We start from the raw sequence: 14,568 nt of genomic DNA, 5'->3' as shown, positions 1-14,568 counted from the left end.
CAGAATTGAATTCATCATGAAAACATGTAATTTAATCATGAAAAATAAAGAGAAATGCTTGGGAATAAGAAAACTCAAGCTTAATAGAAAAATCTCACCTTTTTTCACTTAATTTCCTTAAAAAATTCACACTTTTTTCTTTGATTTTCTCTCTCTAGGGTTTTGTTTTTGTTTTCTCTCTCTTCTTGCTGGTTTGGCCGGCCATGGGGTGGAAGATGGGCTGATTTTATGCCTTTTTATAAAGAAATAATAAAATAATAAATGTATGACACATGGCATCATGTCATTGGCCCGTTTTTAAAATTTTAAAAATTTTAATCTTTTTTATCTCCACCACACAATTAGTCAATGGTCAAAAATAGGATAAAGGAAGACCATGTGCTGAAAAAATGTCCTGGTGGTGGAAAATTACAATTTTGCCCCTGGGGTGGCAAAATTACCATTTTACCCTTTTACTCCAAATTATACCGAAATTAAAATTTTTCACTTCTAAACCTCAAATCTTACTCCAATAAGTCAAATTATACTCCAATAAGTCAAATGGGGCCAAAGAAATCTTTTCTAAAATTCTCATTTTGTCCCCAAGTGGCAAATGACCATTTTGCCCCTATATAGCAAAAATTCTGATTTGACTCCAAATTGATCCTCGAACTCCGAATCACCAGATTAAACCATTCTGAGACTTTAAAATTCTTAATTTCATCATAAATTCTCTATTTAATCTAGTTCGAGGCTTAAATCAACTTTATTGTACCCCTAGGTACAATACCGACTTTTGTAAATTTTTCGGGACTCTCCTAGCATGCAAACATGCTATCCATCACATGTATGTCATGATAAATATTTTTATAGAGTCGGGCTTGTCATCTTCTCCCCCGCTTGGATCAACCATATGATCCTTCTTGATGACTGATTTCGACATCAGGCTAAATATTAATATTTTAATATTATTTCATTAATAAAATATTATTTTATTCTAAAAATTTTATCTTGTCTCCTTGGTACCCAAAATACCTTATTATGCCTCACTTGACTTCCAAATCGCCTTTTATCTCACAAATTCTCCTCCGATAAAATTATTATTATTTTATTGTTATTTTCTCACTTGCGGAATATTTTATCCTAAACTACTCCTTTCGTCTTTTATCACTTCTAAATATTTTAATTGACATCAATTTGCATTCAATCAACTTTATTTATCACCATATCAAAGTATGGGGTATTTCATATAATTTAGCATAAGTAGGGGTGTCCAAATGCGAACCAAATTGAACAATCGAATCAAACCAAATCGAAGTGAGTTCAGTTTTTTTAGTTTGGTTAGTTCAATTCTTTGGATAGTTCGATTAGGATAGTTCGGTTATTAGAATTAATTCGATTCGATTTCTGTTAGGAATTTTCCTAACCGAACTTGAGAAAGGGTATTATGGGGTTTCGCATGGGAAATAAATCATAAACCTAACATCTTCTCTTCAACTATTCCTCTTTCTGTCGTCTCCACCTTTTTCTCTTCTTCTTCTCTCCTCTTTAGTTCATCACTTCGATTCTTATTGGCTTTTGCTACCGTCTTTCACCCTTCCCACATCACGTAAGTTTTTTTTTTTTTGTTTTCATTTGGTTCCTTTTGTTCTATGTTCTCTTAGGTTGAATTTTTGGTTAATGCTTGTGCAAGGGTGGGTCTGTTTGGTTCATGGAAATGACAGAGATGAAAATGGAATTCTTGGATTTCAATTTCTTGTGCTTGGTGGAGATGGAAAAAATAAAGGTAAATTTAACTAAGGAGAAAAATATAAAGGAAATTAATGATACGTAATACTTGATTACCAACTAGCTTTCGAGTTTACCATCCTAAATCCAAAAATTATGCAAGTATTGGAACCTTTCTTAAAAGTTTAGAGTAAGCACTGCAAAACAAATATTTTTCTTTAAGTTTAGGGTTTTTTTTTTTTTTTTGCAACTTATCTAAATAAAAAAGCCATAGAAAGCATTGAACTTTGGGTGGTATTTTGATTTTCCAAATCTTAATTTGTAAGAGCTCCTTTACCCTAGTTTTCTACTACACAATCAAGAGATAGAAAGATGCCTGATTGAGAAGCTTCATTCTCATTGAAAATCTAAATCATCATATCCTCCTTCCTTTATATTATGCACACTTTGCATAAAAGGGCCATTAATTGATAGTGTAGTTCCTATTCCACTTGAATAAGTCTATTTGAAATTCAACCTCCCATCTAGTATTGTACGAGGAAATCTCCTTAGCATAATCTCTCACTCGCCTCTTTGTTTATTGCCACTAAGAACAACCTAGGGAACTTTGTTTTCAAGGGTTTACTATCCACCCAAGAATTAAACCAAAACATAAAATTCTTCCCATTGCCCACCATCCATCGACATGCCTCATTTCCTAAAAATGATGATAGGCTTGTTACATTTTATTATGCTTATGATGTCCCCCCACACCCTTACACCCTTGACATCTTTTTAATGTTGTTTGTTGAAGGGATCTAAGAATAAGTCTTAGATCCTACATATTTCTTGAGGATAACCTTTCTCCAAGGAAAATTTGTCTTATTCTCGAATCTCTAACACCATTTGCCTATAATTGTCAAATTTTTATTGAGTAAATTCACAATGCTCATGCACTTTTGCTTTACGTTTTGTCTCCTTTTTTGTACAAAGAAAGAAGAATGAAATTTATTAGCTTAGACATATATCAAATTCTTATGAGTATAAAATTTGAAAATGATGGGATAATGACCCCTTTATAGTGAGTCATGCACATATTTAGTTACAAACTTACAATGTAAATATATCATGGATAGGGTATTTCTAAAATCAAAATACATATGATGAATCCATTCATTACACTAACGTTCACGGATAAGGCACTTACTGTTAAAATCCCCAACCATAAGAAAATAAAAGTGCAAACTATGGACTATTTTAAGAGAATCAACAATTTTCAATGCTGCAGCCAATGCCTAAAAACATGATATTTGATGATGCAGTAGAGTGCAGAAAATTAGTGAAACATATATAATTGAAAGCAAATTTCTACATATGAATGATTATATTAAATTATTATAATTGCTAATGTTTTTTTAATATGTGCTATTAGTGACAGATTCTTTAATAGATTCTTGAATTATATATTTGCTAATCAATTAATTCTTTTTGAGTGACAGATTGAAGATTTCAATGGCAAGTTCTACTCCTAGTGATGCTACTACGCGATCTACATTTATTGACATGCTGTCATTGTCACCGTCATTGACTACACAACAAACTATAATCTCCACTAATGAAAGTGATGCTATCAATTTTAAGAAAAGGAAAGCACTTCCACCAAGGTCTAAAGTTTGGAAACACTTCACCAAAATCGTCAATGATCAAAGTGAACATAAAGCTAGATGTAATTATTGTGATAGGGTACTTTCTGCTAATACTATATATAATGGCATAACTTCATTAAAGATTCACATGGATTCTTGCAAAAAGTTTTCTAGTGCTACTAATGATTCTGCTCAAACTGAGTTAGCTTTTCAATCAGGAGATAGGTCAATAAGAACTTGGAAATTTAGTCAAGAAGCCATTAGAAAGTCTCTAACTAAAATGATCATTAGAGATGAGTTGCCTTTAGATTTGTAAAAGGAGAAGGATTTAAGGAATTTGTGTCAACTTCATGTCCTAGATTTATTGTGCCATCACGATGGACTATTGCTAGAGATTTCTATAACCTTTTTGTTGATGAAAAGAACCATTTCAAGCATATATTGAGAACATCTTCTTTTAAAGTTTCTCTAACCACAAAAACATGGACATCAATTCAAAAAGAGAATTATATGTGTCTTACGGCTTGCTTTATAGACAATGATTGAATATTACACAAAAGAATTTTAAACTTTTGTCCCATTTATAGTCACAAAGGTGAGGCCATTGGGAAAACAATTGATAAATGTTTGCGTGATTAGGGTATTAGTAAGGTTTTCACTATTACTGTTGATAATGTTGGTTCCAATGATGTTGCAATAGCACGTATAAAGAAAAATTGAACTTATCAGGAAATAGTTTTTAGAAAGTAAATTTCTACAAATGAGATGCATTGCACATATAATTAATCTCATTGTCACTAATGGACTGAAAGCAATGAATGATTCAATTGCTTGTATTGGAGGGGCAGTTAGATACGTGAGAAAGTTACCTGCTAGGTTAGTAAAGTTCAAAGAAAGTGTTGAGTCTGCAAATATTCAATCAAAGAATTTGTTGTATTTAGATGTTAGTACTAGAAGGAATTCCACTTACTTGATGTTAGAAACAACTTAAAAGTTTGAAAGAGCCTTTAATTTATTTAAGGAAGCCAATTCTCAGTATAAAATTGATTTGTTGATGGGAGATAGGATACCTAAACATGAGGATTGGGAAAATGTTAAGAGGTTGAATCTTTTCTTGAAACGTATTTATACATTCACAGTAAAAGTTTCAAGTACTTCTTATACCACTATTAATACTTTCCTTGATGATATTTATGGTGTTTAATGCATTTTGAGAGATAGGCAAAGACGTCTTGATGTTGAGTTGCAAACAATAGCAAAGAGAATGAAAGAAAAATTTGATAAGTATTGGGGAGCTACTCTATGTTGCCTTTATTCTTGATGCAAGGAAGAAACTTATATTTGTGGAGTTTTGTTTAAGAAAAATGTATTCAAATGAGCAAGCTTCGTCGATTTGTGTGAGTTTCAAAAAAACAATGGAAGAATTGCTTACTGAATACCAAAAAAAGGTACAACCTCCTCTAGAGAAAGTTGGTGACAGTAGCCAATCCTAAATGAGCTAAATTTTAGAATTTGATGATGATATTGACTCTAATGCTAGTGTTGCTCTTTTGAATGAATTTAAGAGGTATAAGATTGCAATTGGTAGGGAAGAGGATAAATCAAAATTGGAGAAGTATTTGAGTTTAAATGAGCCTGTTGCAATTGATAGTGATGACTTTGATGTTTTCACTTGGTGGAAACTTAATACTCATAGATATCCTACTCTTGTCCTACTAGCTCGTGATATATTGGCGATTCCTCCATCCACAGTTGCTTCAAAATCAGCTTTTAGCATCGATGGTCGTGTGCTTGATGCATATAGGAGTTTTGTAATGCCTAAGATGGTGCAAGTCCATACTTGTGCCCAAGATTAGCTATGTGGACCTTCCTATTATTTTAATGACACTGAGAATGATTTGGCAGCGCTTGAGAAAGTTGATGAAGGTAAGTATTTTATTTATATCATCATTTCATTTTTGTTGTTTCAATTGTTAATATGTTATTGCTTTATTTCTTACTTTCTTGTTTATGTATTTTAAAATTGTCAAAGATTGCAACGAACAATGTACTTGATAATCTTGGAGGTAATCAAGTAATGTACTAATGTTATCTAATATCTATTTAAATTTATAAAATATTTAACATGTTCTAACTTACTTTTTTTATAATCTATTTAAAACTAATTATGTTTTTTTTTTAATTTTTTTTATAAAATTGTCTTATCTAANCCTATGTTTATGCTAAGTTGCTAATGGCATCAAGAGGCATTTGGGGAGGAAGTAATCTTTGAAGATTATTTCCATTTAAGACTATTTGTTGTTGCTTTTATCCATTGTTGAAGACTGTTAATTATTTCCTGTTATTTGTTGAAGACTATTTGTTATTGTTTTTATCCATTGTTGAATATTGTTAATGATTTGTTGTTCTTTGCTCATGACTATTATTGTTGCTTTCATCTATGTTTTTAATTATTTGTATGAGTAATCATCTTATTTATTATAATTTTTTACTATCATTTTTAATATTTTTGTAGTATTGATTTATAAAAAAAAATACAATATAAATAAATATATACAAACAAAAAAATAAAAAATTTCCCAAGTTCAATTTTCGAAAACCGATTTGAATTAACTGAATTAGTTCGATTACGATTAGTTTGGTTATTTGTAGAATTTGGTTCAATTTCGATTATTTTTAAATATAAGTTAAATTAATTAGATTATTAGATATATAAAATCGAACTAACCGAAATAATCGTTTGCACACCCCTAAGCATAAGATTAACCATTTTTCATGCCTATTTTTTAATATATGAAAATTTGGACCATATTTAATGTTGCACTTTAAGGATTTCTTTGATTTTTTTTATTGGTCATCTTTGTTAAAATGAAGCCATCCTTAATGTATCTTATCTTCTTAATCTAATTTTTTTAAAAAAAATATGTGCAGCTTGTTGTTATCTATAAAAAAATGATTTTTTGGTTGAATATTAATGTTAGAAGACCTACACTATCCTATAGTTTCAAAATTGACATATACGTTACTTTTATTATTCTTTTTATCTCGTATATACCATCTTGTTTTAAATTCTGAATTTAATTATTTTAAATTTTTGATAAGATTAAATTTTAACAAATATATATTTGAAAACTAATTTGTTTATAGTTTTGAAAGAAAAAACTTTTATTAATAATAATTTATAAATAAAAATAATAAAATTTGAAAAATTTTAAATAAAAAAATTAAATTCAGAGTTTTTTAAAATATTATTGAGAATTGCATTTGCAAGACACAAAAAATATATATAAAAAAAAAAACATTTTCCCCGCCAAAGAGCACATTTTAGATTTTCCCGTATGATGATCCTGAAATTTCAACAGAAAATAACCGGATTTTTTTTTTGGCTGGGCGTAAATCGTGTGCTCCAGGTCAGTTTCTGCCGTAAAATTTGATTGTAATATTTTCCTTTTCCTTGTTTTTGTTTCTTTACATTTCCAGTGGAAGTGCTGTGAACATAAGATAATAAATTCGCCAGGCTAGTATGTTGTAATTATCTTGAAACTTTCATCTTCCACAAATTATAATGGTTAAAATGCTAATAATAACTCCTCAACTTGGATTCTGTTTTTTCCTTTTGTTTTTACCCATTCTTTGCATTACCATTTGTTATAATTTGTGGATTGATTACTCTCAACTTTGAAATTTACCCATGCTTGTTTTGGAATATGAAGGCACGGGAGGAAACAGAATCAGGTGAATTTCATGTTATACCTCTTCTCTGGTATCTATCTTTATTTATTTATTTATTTTTATAATGGGTAATTGGGTATCTATCTTTATTGATGCTATGTTTATCTGTTATTTTATTTAGCCAAAACTTCAAAGTTTACAGTTCAGCGTTAAGTAGACATCATATTTTGTGCATTTGGATGAAATTTATTACAATGGAAGAAATTCTGCTACAATGTTCTTTTTCCCCATGATCATATTCACTTCTACAAGAAACTCTGGCACTTTACTCCAAACTTGTCAAAGATGACTGTAGTAAAATATATATATATATACATACATATATTTGGGTTTGCAAATGGGAGATCCTTGATTCTTAGCACCGAGGTTGATAATGTAAATTTATCTACCGGCTTAACTTTCTGCTCTTTCACTAATTTCTTTAACTCTCATGAGATAAATTGGTCATTTCTTGATCTTCCAGATGGGTTCAGATAATGTTTGGATCAGCCACACATACTCCATGTTGATCTTCCATTAAATTAGTTATACTTGAGGAAATATTCTTGTTTGATAGAAGTGATTCCTCCGATAAATCTACAATTAGTGCACAGATCACGATGCACAAGAGCTTCACATGTGTGATTTACAGGCATTCTCATCCAATTAATGTCAATGGAATTCATGATTGATTATCGTAACATTCATATAGGTCCTAACCTCAACACACACTCTTCCCTGTCAGTGAGACCTGTGGCATCTTAAGAACTTATGCTTCAGCTTTCTGTATCTGATGTGTTTACACGAGGAGAGGGAGAAGAAGGAAAAGAAGTAGGGGGGAGAGGAAAATGAGATGGATTATTTAGATTTCTTTGATTCATATTAGGTATAGTATACCTTGTTCTGATATCAAGTCTTTCTTATGAGGGCATAATTATACCTACCTCCAGAAAGAAAGTAGCCTGCTAGAAATCTGGTTACCAGACATGGCAGATGATGTAGTAGTAATAATTTTCAGAAAATTATTAGTTCTGTGATTAATATTGCTTTCCTCTATGCAGCTTACAAAATTAGATAGGCATTAAAAATTTTCTGAGAAAACATCATTCTGGTTTTTAGCTCAGAAAAAAGCATTCAGCTTGAATGTTCTTTGTAGTTTAAAAAGAAGAGGTGCCAAATTATATTTGCTTTAACATGTCATGATTAGTATTTCAATATTAAACTGCCGAATAATATGTTTGCATAGGCTAAACTTGAACTTTGAAAAATATTAAATTTGCTTAGTGGTTGTGAAGGAAGAGGTATTGCTGCGGATTTACTTATACCCATATTTATTAGGCTTTGCTATGCATAACTATTTCATTGTCGGTGGGCAGCTGGCTTTGATACTTGTCTTAGGTGTTGGATGTTGTCAATCTCACGTCAGGCTAGAGTATAACTGCTGTTTGATTTAGCCATACCTTTCCAGTTTATAAAGGCTATGGATAAAAAGCAAAGAGGAGAATATTTCTTGCCATGGATATGTTAATCAATGTGGCAGCAGAAACATGGATGTGCACAAAGCTGCTACATCAAATAGGTTGATAATGTTTAGCATCTTTCTTTAATTACCTTCAAGAGGATTGTTAACTGGACCTTGTGCCCTATTTGAAAAAGTCCCATCTCCATTATCTTTAAATATCATGAAAAAAAAACAAAAGTTTGTAGAGGATAAAGTGAGGGTTTAATAAACTAAGGCCTGGTAGATGACTTTTAACGTAACTGACACCCCACTTGTGATTAATTAAGTGGACTAAATCTTTACAACACATCATGGAATAATATATTTTAGTAAAGATATAATAATAAATTATAGAAATATATGATCAACGGATATAATTATACCAACAAAGTACTCATGAAATTGTGCTGAAAACTTCAAAATCATACTAATTTAGTTTAGTGAGGCAATACTCATTCCTGGGTAAAGCTTTTTTATATTTTTTAGATTTCCTGTTACTGTGTGAGAAGAATTATCTATTTCTTTTTAGCAATTGAGCTGTTCTCCAGATTTGTGTAGGACCATTTCAAACATCTGTCCAAATCCATAGCTTTTGGTTGTCTGATTTATCTGTAAAGGGTAAGAAACGTAGAAATTGTTCAAATCAAAATGCACATTAATTCCTCTTGAGTTTGTCTTGGTACACTGAGGAACATAAAAATTTAAAATTTCCTGAAATAACAAATTAACATATCTCTGTTCAACAAGAAAATTGAATGACTGTTGTATACCTCATGACATTTGAATTATTAATAGTTATACTTTTTTTGACTGAGTAATTATTAGTACTTAAGGTGTTGTTTAATGCCGCATGGATACTAGGTCACAGTCAGTTCTGTAATTTATTATTTTACTTCTGGTCGCAGCATATTGGTCCTCGTTTATTGGAACAAGATTTAATTTGGTGTTAATGCTTTGACATACCATCTTATCATCCCGTAAGCTACTCAATGACATAATGTATTCATTTAATGTCTGGTAATGGCAGCAATTTGAGTTTTTTTTCATGCATAAACCCTTCTGGTTGTGTCCTTTTCAGTGCGGGCAGTTTACTAACTTTTAGTTGGCTGTGATCTGATGGCATACGACAGATTCAGATCATATCTTTGCAGCAACAGTGTCAAGCTTCTCTTAGAATAGTTTAGTAATACCTCTGAACATTTTGCTTGCTCAAAATGCAAATTGACATTGATCTGCGATGATATAAAAACTAGTTTTGCCTTGTTTAGTTGAGCAATGCCCATGTATGGGAGAAATATAAAATATTTTAATTGTTGATCCTTGCTAATCTAACTTTCTAGCTTTTTTATTTTTATGTAAAACTTTTGCCACCTCTTGCAGGCAACTCATAAAGCATACAAATCATTGAGAAGATAATTAAATGCTTCTTACTGTAAAAGATGTAAGGGAAGGTCAGATTTTCCCTTTTCTATGCATTGATTGTCTTTCTGTATGAAATCCCTTTAAATGCTGTTAGGTCTCTTGTCATATGATGCTAAAGAAAGTTGAAACACTTACAGCAGCAATCTTCAACATCAATGCTTCGGTTTTAATAAGTTGATAAACTTTGAATTTTCTTATTAAATTTTGGGTATATTTTGTGCATGTGAGGCTAAGCATACTAAAGTTGTTTTCATTTTTCAGAAATGATCAAACTCTGGAATTTGAGAGAATATTTCTTAATAGCTTCTACACTATGGGATAAATTGAAGATACATCAACTCATTTGATCCAATTAATGGATCTCTCATCTGAAATCAAATTCACAATAGATCACTATCTATATATTTCGGACAAACCACTAATGTTAATAGAATTCAATTCCTAATTTTCCTGAAGCTACTAAGTCTTGTATATGCCAGGAAAACCCACTTTATAAAATCACAAAGTAAAGGAAAAAGAAAAAGATCAGAAAACTGGAGCCCATACTTGCCAGACCTTAATATCATAGTCCAAACTCCCACTGCAAACCATGTAAGTAGTACCAGGTTCAGAAGCACCTGCAGTTTTAGTTTACCATCAACTGCTGCCGTCAAGCATTTAACTGGCCTTCTGTGCCCTTCCAAAACTGCCAAGCAAGAATAGCTTTTGTCAGTTCCTCTCCTCCAAATCCTAACTGTTTCATCAGCTGATCCACTGCATGTCAAATCCATCACAACTGCCAAGCACAATATAGCCTTGGTACGCCCTCTAAGTGCACCAACCTAAACCATGTGCCTATTACCACTCCCTTGGCACTGCTTTCCCTTTCCCAAACAAGAATGGATCGATCACATGCACCAGAATAAAGTACAGTCCCATCATTATTAAGAGCTAAAGCATTAACAGCTTATTTGTGTTTCTCCGGTGTTGCTAGCAGCAAATGTTTATTTTCTCCTGCATGCTTCTTCTATACCTTAAATGTCTTGTCTGCTGAACCTGTATAAACAAAGCCATCTTTAGACAATACTATGGCATTCATGGCATCATCATGTGCATTTTGTACAGACTCCAAACACTTGAAATCAGATGTCCGCCAAACTTTGAATGTTCGATCCCATAAGGCAGAATAAAGAAGAGAGCAATCTATTGATATTGCCAGTGCAGATACAGTATCAACATGATGTACCCACATGCTTTTTCTGTGACGCCGAACTTGAACATAATTCTTTTTTGAGAAGCATCTTAGGAGGTGATCATTCAATGTTGGGAGAGTGGCTATGCATTTGTACTTCTGCTTTAAGTGATTATGGATTTTCCATATGCGGATTTTGTTATCTTGGTGAGCACTGAAAAGCTTATCCCTTAAAACCACTAGGGACTTAGTTGCAGTGTTGCTAGTAGCCACAATGTTATCAGCTGGATTATCTTGCTCAGAAAAATCCTGGCTCCACGCTTGTATCTCACCGTTTGAAGAGCCACTATAAAGGACTTTCCTGGCAAGAGCGAGGGAGAATACATAGGAGTGACCTTTAAGGGTGGCTATGCACTTATGGTGAATGGTTGGGGTTTGATCATGTTGCGAAACTGGAGTAAGGGAGGGAACAGATGGTAGACTTGATTGAGAGGAGATGGAAGAGTTTGATGATTCTGAATGAAGATGATTGGACCTTGATTGAGATTCATCATCTCTGTAGCAAGAGAAGTGACATGGAAGAAGTCCCATTTTTGTCAAAGCTGAACACAAGAAACAGTTGACAAGATTATATGGGTGGTAAGGTTTATGTCAAACATCTTGATAAATGCATCACCATGAAGGGAAGGGAGGCTTATTAAACAAAACATAGCAGATGGCACGTTTTAGCAGTAGATGGAAAAAGCTACTGTCGGCTGTTCTTTCCTAAGATATGTGTCCACAAATGCTAAGATAGGGGAAATTGCCATGAAAATCAGTATGTCATATGAGAGCATGTATTCAAATGTAAATCTGCATTGCCTGTTATTGAGATAAAACCTGATGCTTCCACTAAAGGGTTTGAATACAAGTTTTGGAATTTTAATCTCTTTGCCTTAGCTTTGAGTTTGGTAGGAAAAGCTCACATCAGCGGGGCCTAGACTTGTTCGTTACAAGGGACCACTAATCTTGATGGCTCCACTATTAAAAGAAATACAAATATAGCATTCATTTATCTCATGTTTTATTGTAGGTTTAACCTCTTCTGATGTTAGGTTTTAATCTTCTTTTTGGACGGTTGTTTGAGAATCATAAACGAAAATTCTAGATAAACTTTTAGCGGTCGTTGTTATCCCATGATTTACGAGCTGCGAGTTCCCTTTTTGATGGGTCCGGTTGTACAGGATTTTTTGCAGGCAGTCGTTCCCTGAATCACGATCATCACATTTCATGCTTTAATTTACGTTTCAAATGCTGTTATCATTATCATTACCATATATAATATAAATATGAGAGCCTATTTGGATATAAACCATAGGATAAGACTTTATCTGGGTACAAGAGAAGAAAAGGAAATTATTTAAGAAAAGTGGAAAAGTTTAGAGACTTGTTTACAAGGGAAGAGCCTCCTTAAGTGATGGAGGCATGGCCTCCAAAATTTTTAAAATTTTTAAAATTTTTTATATATTCTTTTAATGACTCTTTTAAAATAATTTTTTATTTAATAATTAATATAAATAATAAAATAATAAAATAATTTTGCATATTTCACTTAATTTTAAAGTTTTATTTTTTTTTAATTTATATTTGTTTATTTTTTCATTTTTATTTGAGTTGCTCATATGTTTTAAGTTTTTATAGATTTTTTTCTTAAATTTCTACAAACAATCATATTTTTTTCTTTTTTGTTTTGTCATAAATAGTATATATATTCTATTTGTCATGTTCTTATTTATTTTTTTGTTTGTAAGTTTTATTTTTTATGATTTTATTATTTAAAAATTAATAAATTATTACCTAGTTATCAAATATAAGTTGTAGTATTACATTATTACTTAAAATTTCATCAATATATCATTGTTTTTATTAATCTTAATTATGTAAGAGAAAATTAACTTAAGTATTTTTTTTATGTGCTTTAAGTTTTATATTTAGTTGAAATGAAATTATTTTGAATATATAATACTTAAACAATCCTGATTATGTAAGAAAAAATTATTAATTCTATATATAGTATTTAATAATTTATATTTTACATATTATAATTTTATATTTCTATTATCAATCTTTTAATTGATGATTAAATTTAACATATTAGCTTTTAAAATTTTTAACCCTAATTCTTGTGTGTTTGGCTCCCCTAACAAAAGTTAGCTAGCTCTACCTGCTTGTTTAGTATTTTAGGATTAGAATTAACCAAGTTTACATTTTAGAAATAAAAATATCATTTTAATAGTTGTCTAATGAGTGCCATAACTTATATATTTTAAAATTACATTAAAGAATTACAATAATTATCACATTAAATAAGTTAAAGTATTTTAATGTTTAAAAATTATATAAAAAATTACTTGATTTAAGATGAGGCATACTCATCAGTCAATTTTATATATATATATATCACGTATAATACCTTTATTATTATACTTATTATATATTACATATTAAATCTTCCACCTGCAACGTAGATGAAGTCAAAAATCCATGAATTGAATTTTATGCTTCTTACTGTGGAAAACTAGTTTGGTTATAATTTTTCGTGTGCGACTGAATTGCTTGGTTTGTTAAATCTGCAGCACATGAATTTAGAGTGCTACAGCTAAGTAACAAGCAATTAATTGACAATCATTCAATGAGATGAGCCGTTTTATGCTCTATCCGAGACTCCAAATTTTAAGACTAACCGTTGGTCTCAGATTTGATGCTTTCATGCTTCATGAATATGGTCACCTAGCATTAATCTTCGACAAATTGGCATTGCCATATTCATGGAAATCTTTGAAGCAAGTTGGCTACCAAAGAGGGAGCAAGTGGCCCAATAAAGTTACGAATAACGGCCCCGTATTAATTCATATCATAAGTGAACTAAGGGTCTAAGGCCTAAGAGCCCTCATAAGATTCGAATTAAGACTCTGCATTCAAAAACTAGTCTCCCAATCCACCATAAAGGTTTTAAGCATTTATTTCATTTTCGTTATTTTGCAAGGACACAAGTCGTGCAATTGGTCGAAAATTGACAAATTCATGCAGCTTAACCATTGAATTACACATTACATAGCTAATCAAGTCGTGGAAATCTCTTTTGAAATGGATTAATAATCCCAAATATATTTGTAATTTTAGATTTTTTTTGAATAAATTAGTAAAAAAATAAGAGATTTTTCAACAGAAATAATAGATATAGAATTGCAATTTTACCAGAAAAGAGAAAAACATAGAGATGCAAAGGCCGCATTAGCCAAAGAGAACGGGTATCCGAACAAAGTATAATTCTTCATGAAAACAAAATATAGGAAACACTTAAAAGGTATAAGCTTTGAACGATTCCAGGCTCCCGACCTCCAACCATGGAGAAATCTAGTTCTTTCATCCTTTGAGTCTTTCTTCAAACT

At 31.4% G+C, this 14,568-nt stretch overlaps 1 long non-coding RNA gene and 1 pseudogene across 1 annotated transcript; one reads left to right on the top strand and one right to left on the bottom strand.

Annotated features, from left to right (window-relative positions):
- On the top strand, nt 1,502-3,685 carry LOC108660739. The gene is made up of 3 exons (XR_001926411.1): nt 1,502-1,588; nt 1,673-1,765; nt 3,186-3,685. It is a non-coding gene; the product is annotated as an uncharacterized LOC108660739 (long non-coding RNA).
- Nucleotides 7,756-12,325, bottom strand: LOC18609361 (annotated as a pseudogene).

The sequence above is a fragment of the Theobroma cacao genome, chromosome 2 (assembly GCF_000208745.1).
Source record: "Theobroma cacao cultivar B97-61/B2 chromosome 2, Criollo_cocoa_genome_V2, whole genome shotgun sequence".
NCBI lineage: Eukaryota > Viridiplantae > Streptophyta > Magnoliopsida > Malvales > Malvaceae > Theobroma > Theobroma cacao.
This window is presented reverse-complemented; position numbering and strand designations above follow the sequence as displayed.